Here is a 6769-nt window from a genome sequence, read left to right as displayed (position 1 = left end):
AATCAAGTCATTTGGGTTTGTTGTTGTTGTTGTTGTTGGGTTGTAAGAGTTTTTTATACATTCTGGACACGAACCTCTAATCAGATAGATGATTTGCAAATATCTTCTCCCGTTCCATGGGTCCCTTTTCCATCTACTAACAGTGTTCTTTGATGCACAAAAGTTTTGAATTTTGATGTAATCCAATTTATCTGTTTTTTCTTGTAGCCTGTGCTTTTGGTGTTTTACCCCCGCACCCAAAAAAAAAATCATTAACAATTTCAATGCCATGAACCTTTCCCCCTGTGCTTTCTTCTAAGAGTTTTATAGTTTTAGTGCCTACAGTTAGGTCTTTGAGTCATTTTGAGTTAATTTTTGTATATGGTTTAAGTTAAGGGTCAACTTTATTTCTTTGCATAGAAATACCTGGTTTTTCCAACACTATTTTTTTAAACAGCTGTTTTTCCCCCATTAAATACTCTTGGACCACTGTCAAAATTTATTTGACCATATATGTGAGGGATTATTTCTGGGCTGTCTATGCTTTTCCATTGGTCTATATGTCTGTCTTTTTCTTCTTCTTCTTTGTCTTCTTACAAACAGAAGTTTTATTGCGTTTGGTCCACAGTCCTTATTTCTCATTATCTCATGGTGCAGGGCCCCTGGGTGGGGTTTCCTGTGCAGTACTTGGTGGACTGTGTGAGGGGCGGGGAACCAGAGCAGTATAGCTGGTCAGGCCTGGAAGGGGAAAGAAGGGCTGGGGCCCCTTAAAACCTACTGAGGAGCCAGGCGCGGTGGCTCATGCTTGTAATCTCAATACTTTGCGGGGCCGAGGCAGGCAGATCACCTGAGGTCAGGAGTTCGAGACCAGCCTGGCCAACATGGTGAAACCCCATCTCTACTAAAAACACAAAAATTAGCCAGGCGCGGTGGAGCACCTGCAGTCCCAGCCACTCTACTGGGGAGACTGAAGTAGAAGAATCCCTTGAGCCCAGGAGGTGGAGGTTCAGTGAGCCAAGATCGCCCCACTGCACTCCAGCCTGCAACAACAACAAAAACCTACTGAGGCCACAGTGGCAGGGGCGGGAGGTGGGGGGAGATTAGCATGGATAGGGGTTCAGGCTTGACCCCAACAACTCATAATTCCACTTCCTTGTACGGGCCTCAGTTTCCCCACCAGGCCATGAGATGGGTCTGAGGTCTGTTGGTCTGAGGGTCCTAGGGAAATCCAACCACTCAGGAGCCTGAGCTATTTAGCATCGTGGCTGGGCTCCCTCTCCCAAGGGACTCATTTTCCAGCACCTCTCCACTGTCCCCGCCCCATTCCTCTGGGAAAAAAAAAACCCTGTATATATATGTTTTCTTTGATAAATACTTCCTGAAACTTTTGCGGGTACAGAAGCCACAAACTGATCGGCTGACAAGAGGGAAAGAGGCGAGGCAACTGGAAACTTTCTGGGACCGGTTCCCTCCATGCCCAGGTCTCTTCTCCCAGCACAGTTCTGCCCACAGCCTGAACGTGCCAACAGGGACCCTCACCCTACACGCATTGGGATAGAGCCTTGACCCCTTCCCCCACAGCCTGGTGGCTCAGTCCTGCGAAGGAACCAAGGCAAGAGGAGAAAAAAGCCCTGCTGCCTGATCCAACGCCGCCACTCACAGACGCTTGGTTGATTGGCAGCACTGAATAGGTGAAAAAAAGAAAGAAAGAAAGAAAGAAAACACAGAAGAACCCAAAAACCTAGACGGGGAGACAATGTGGGGAGAGAGCATGCTGGGAGCCTTAGCAGCCGGTGTCCTCCTGGTAGTAAGGGGAATATTCAGGGGCCTCCCCAGGGCCGGGACAGTCACCTGCACCCGAGGGAGCCCCATCGGCCACTGTGCCTTGTGGGCAGTACTTGGGGTCGTATGTCTGCCGGCCCAGGCCGAAGACCTGGCAGCTCTGGTTGGCGTCCTGTGTGTAGCCCGTCTGCGGGGACATGGAAGAGTTGTCACACTTGTCGGTTCCCAGCTTGGTGTCATAGACGTGCCGCCGGGTCCCGGGAGCCATCGTGCCCACCTGGCTGGCGCACTTGTTTGCACCCATCTGGAGGCTGATGGTCGAGTGGTCCATGGGGGGGCAAGGATGTGGTTCTTGGGGTCCGTAGAGATGCCTCCTCTCGCCGTACGCGGTCATGCCAGACTGGCTGGTGCATTTGAGGGTTCCCATTTGCAGCCCGATGACTCACTGGCCGGCCTTCATGGTGGCGTCGTCAAGTCCCACTCCTGCTTCTCCGAGTACTTGTCACTACTGTCCGCCCCGCTCTGCAGCCCCTTAGTCTTGGCCTTCCCTGCCAGGGCGAGAAGACACACCTGCACCTGCAGCATGTTCCCGCTCTCAGACAGGTCGCTGGCCTCAAACAGGTCCATGGGGTTCATGCCGTAGGTTTTCTGGCTGGTGCCAGTTCTGCACGGTGCGGTTGATCTTGAGGTCTGAGGCCGGCTGCAGCTTGTTCATGAGTGTGCATAAGATAATCCAGTCCTTCAGGCCCTTCTGCAACTCGGGGCCGTGGAGAGGCCAGCTGCGGAGCTCTGCCTCCTTCTGGAGGTCATATTTGGACAGGAGCCGGTTCGTGACCGCAGCCAAGAGGCCATATGAGGGGCCTTTGTTTAACTGCATGGAGTTCATGGCTGGCGGCGGCGGCGGCGGGACCGGACCAGACGGGCTATGTGTCTGTCTTTATACGAGTACCATACTGTTCTGATTACCGTAGCTTGTAAGATGTTTGAAACCCCCAAGTGTGAAACCTCCATCTTTAATTCTTCATTTTCAAGATTGCTTTGGCTATTTGGGGTCTCTTGAGATTCCCTATAAATTTCAGGATGGATTTTTCTATTTCAGCAAAAAAAGAAAAAAAATGAATTTTTATAGAAAATACACTGAAACTGTAGGTCACTGAGGGAAGTATTGCTATCTTAATGATATTAAGTATTCTAATCCGTGAACACATTTACATGTGTTCTCTTTAGTTTCTTTCACAATATCTTGTAGTTTTCAGTATATAAGGTGTATTAGGCCATTCTTGCATTGCTATAAAGGAATACTTGAGATTGGGTAATTTATAAACAGAAGAGGTTTAATTGGTTCATGGTTGTGTAGGCTGTACAAGCATGGCTCTGGCATCTGCCCAGTTTCTGGGGAGGCCTCATGAGCTTCTACTCTTGGTAGAAGGCCAAGCAGTAGCAAGCACATCACATGGCCAGAGCAGGAGCAAGAGAGAGAGTGGGGGAGGGTGCCATACAGTTCTTAAACAACCAGATCTCACAAGCAATCATTTACTATCACGAGAACAGCACCAAGGGGATGGTGCTAAATCATTCATGAGAAATGCACCCCCATGATCCAATCACCTCCCACCAGGCCCCACCTCCAGCCCTGGGGATTACATTTCAACATGAGATTTGGCAGGGACGACTATCCAAACTGTATCATAAGGCCTTTGCCTCTTTGGATATGTTTATTCTTAAGTGGTTTTGGTGCTATTTTAAGTGGAATTATATTATTAATTTCCTTTACTGATTATTCATTTTTAGTATATAGAAGGTAACTGATTTTACATGTTGTTTTTGTGTCCTACAACTTTGCTGAATTTGTTTATTAATTCTAACAGGTACTTTTTGTATGTGAAACCATTAGGTTTTCTACATGTAAGATCATGCCATCTGTAATCACAGATGATTTTACTTCTTTTCCAATTTGAATGCCCTTTTTCCTTGCCTAATTGCAATGGCTAGAACTTCCATCCAGTATTATATTGGGTTTTGGTGGGAGGCGGATGTTGGTTTGTTCTGTTGTTGTTGTTGTTGTTGTTTGAGATAGATTCTTGCTCTGTTGCGCAGGCTAGAGTGCAGTGGTGCGATCTCAGCTCACTGAAGCTTCCACCTCCTGAGTTCAAATGATTCTCCTGCCTCAGCCTCCCAAGTAGCTGGGATTACAGCAGTCTGCCACCATGCCCGGATAATTTTTGTATATTTTGTAGAGACGGGATTTCACCATGTTGGCCAGCCTGGTCTAGAACTCCTGACCTCAAGTGATCTGCCTGCAGCAGCCTCCCAAAGTGCTGGGATTATAGGCATAAGCCACCGCACCAGGCCTCTAGTTTTGTATTAAATGAAAGTGGCAGAAGCAAGACATCCTTGTCTTTTTCTTAACCATAGAGGAAAAGCTTTCAGTCTTTCACCATAGAGCATGATGCTTGCTATAAGCTTTTTATATATGGTCTTTATTATGTTGAGGTAGTTTTCTTCTATTACTAGTTTACTGAGTGTTTTTATCATCAGAAGTGTTTAATTTTGTCAGATGTTTTTTCCACATCAATTGAGATGATCATGTGTTTTTATTTCCTTTATTCTACTAGTGTAATGTATTACATTGATTGATTTTTGTATGTTGAAACATCCTTGCATTCTAGAAATAAATTCTACATGGTCATGGTGTATAATCTTTTTAGTATGCTGTTGAATTTGGTTTGCTATATTTTGTTGAGGATTTTTGTATCAATATTTATCAGGGACACTGGTCTCTAGATTTCTTTTCTTGTAATGTATTTGGCTGGCTTCAGTATATGTTATTTTAGGGCAATGCTCATCTAAAAGAATGAGTTTGGAAGTATTCCCTCCTCTTCAACTTTTTCAAAGAATTTGAGGAGGATTGGTGTTAATTTTTTAAATGTGTGGTAGAATTCGCCAGTGAAGCCATCTGGTCCTGAGATTTCCTTTGTTGGGAATTTTTTTTATTATTGACTCATTCTATTTAGTAGTTGTAAGTCTGGTCAGATTTTCTATTTCTTCATGATTCAGTCTTTGTAGGTTATATATTTCTAGAGTCCATTTTATCTAGATTATCCAATTTGTTGTTCATAGTATTCTCTTATAATCCTCTTTATTTTTATAAAATTGGTCATAATGTCCTCTCTTTTATTTCCGATTTTAGTTATTTAAGTCCCCTTTCTGTTTTTTCTTAGTCTAGCTAAAGGTTTGTCAATTTTGTCAGTCTTTTCTAAGAACCTATTATTGGTTTTGTTGATTATCTCTATTATTTTCCTATTCTCTATTTTGTTTATCTCTGCCCTAATCTTTATTTATTATTTCCTTTCTTCTCCTAGCTTTATATTTAGTTTGTTCTTCTTTTTCCAGTTCCTTAAAGTATAAATTTAGTTTGTTGATTTGGGATCTTTGTTCTTTTTAATGTAGCATTCCTAGCCATAAATTTTCCACTTAGCACTGTTTTCACTGCATCCCAAAAGTTTGGGAATATGGTGTTTTCATTTTTATATGTCTCAATTATTTTCTAATTTTCCATGTGATTTCCTGTTAGCCCATTGGTGTTCAAGAATGCATTATTTAATTTCCACATATTCGTGGATTTTCCAGTTTTCCTTCTGCTATTTTCTTGTTTTATTTCGTTGTGATAAGAAAAGATATTTTGTGTGATTTCAATCTTTCTAAATGTATTAAGATTTGCTTTGTGGCCTAACATATGGTCTACCCTGGAGAGTGCTCTATGTGCAGTTGAGAAAAATGTGCTTCAGCTGTTGTTCAATGGAATGTTCTTCATATGTCAAGTAGGTGCAACTGGTGCGTAGTGGCGTAGTGTTGTTCAAGACCTCTATTTCCTTATTAATCTCCTGTCTAGTTGTTTATGTAGATTTTTCTATTTGCTCATATTTACTTTACCAGTACTCTTCATTTCTTTATGTGGATTTGAGTTACTATAAAGTTTCATTACCTTCAGTCTAAAGAAATCTCTTTAATATTTTTTGTAACACAAGCATGATAGCAATACATTTTTTTCAATTGTTATTTATTTAAAAATATGTCACCTTTTGCCGGGCGCGGTAGCTCACGCCTGTAATCCCAGCACTTTGGGAGGCCGAGATGGGCGGATCACGAGGTCAGGAGATCAAGACTATCCTGGCTAACACGGTGAAACCTCGTCTCTACTAAAAATACAAAAAATTAGCTGGGCATGGTGGTGGGCGCCTGTAGTCCCAGCTACTCGGGAGGCTGAGGCAGGAGAATGGCATGAACCCGGGAGGCGGAGCTTGCAGTGAGCAGAGATCGTGCCACTGCACTCCAGCCTGGGTGACAGAGCCAGACTCCGTCTCAAAAAAAAAAAAAAAAAAGTCACCTTTTATTTAAAGAATAGGTTTGCTGAATATAAAATTCTTGAGTGACTCTTGTTGTTGTTTATCACTTTTATGGCATCAGTGTCACTTCACCACTTTCTGGCCTTCATTGTTTCTGATGGAAAGTTATTAATTGTATTATTGTTCCCTGTGTGTGGTAAGTCATTTTTCTCTTGTTCTTTGTGATCATTAATCTTGGCTATGCTATGGTTGCCAGTTGTTTGGTCAACTGCTAGTCTAGATATCACTGTGAAGGTATTCTCGGATGTGATTCACATTTCTAGTCAGCTGACTTTAAGAAGATTACCCTCCATAATGTGGGTGGGCTTTATCCAATCAGTTAATGGTTTTATAAGAAAAAACTAAGGTTCTCCAAAGAATAATGAATTCTGCCTCAAGAATGCAACATAGAGGTTCTGCCTAGGTTTCCAACTTGATGTCCTGCTCTTCAGATTTGGACTTCCCAACCCTCATAATCACATGACCTAATTCCCTAAAATAAATGTTTTACTCTCTATATACACATGGGTAAGTTTAAGGTTGAACTTAAGTTCTGTCTTGGACAACCAGCTATCACCAGGCTCAGTAGGGTTTTCACCTCTATTGGGATAGACAGATAAGTT

At 43.0% G+C, this 6769-nt stretch overlaps 1 pseudogene; it reads right to left on the bottom strand.

The window, feature by feature from the left end:
* Nucleotides 1-970: 970 nt before the first annotated feature.
* LOC101020873 lies at nt 971-3067 on the bottom strand (annotated as a pseudogene).
* Between the last annotated feature and the right edge of the window lie 3702 nt (nt 3068-6769).

This window comes from Papio anubis, chromosome 12 (assembly GCF_008728515.1).
Source record: "Papio anubis isolate 15944 chromosome 12, Panubis1.0, whole genome shotgun sequence".
Taxonomy (NCBI): Eukaryota; Metazoa; Chordata; class Mammalia; order Primates; family Cercopithecidae; genus Papio; species Papio anubis.
This window is presented reverse-complemented; position numbering and strand designations above follow the sequence as displayed.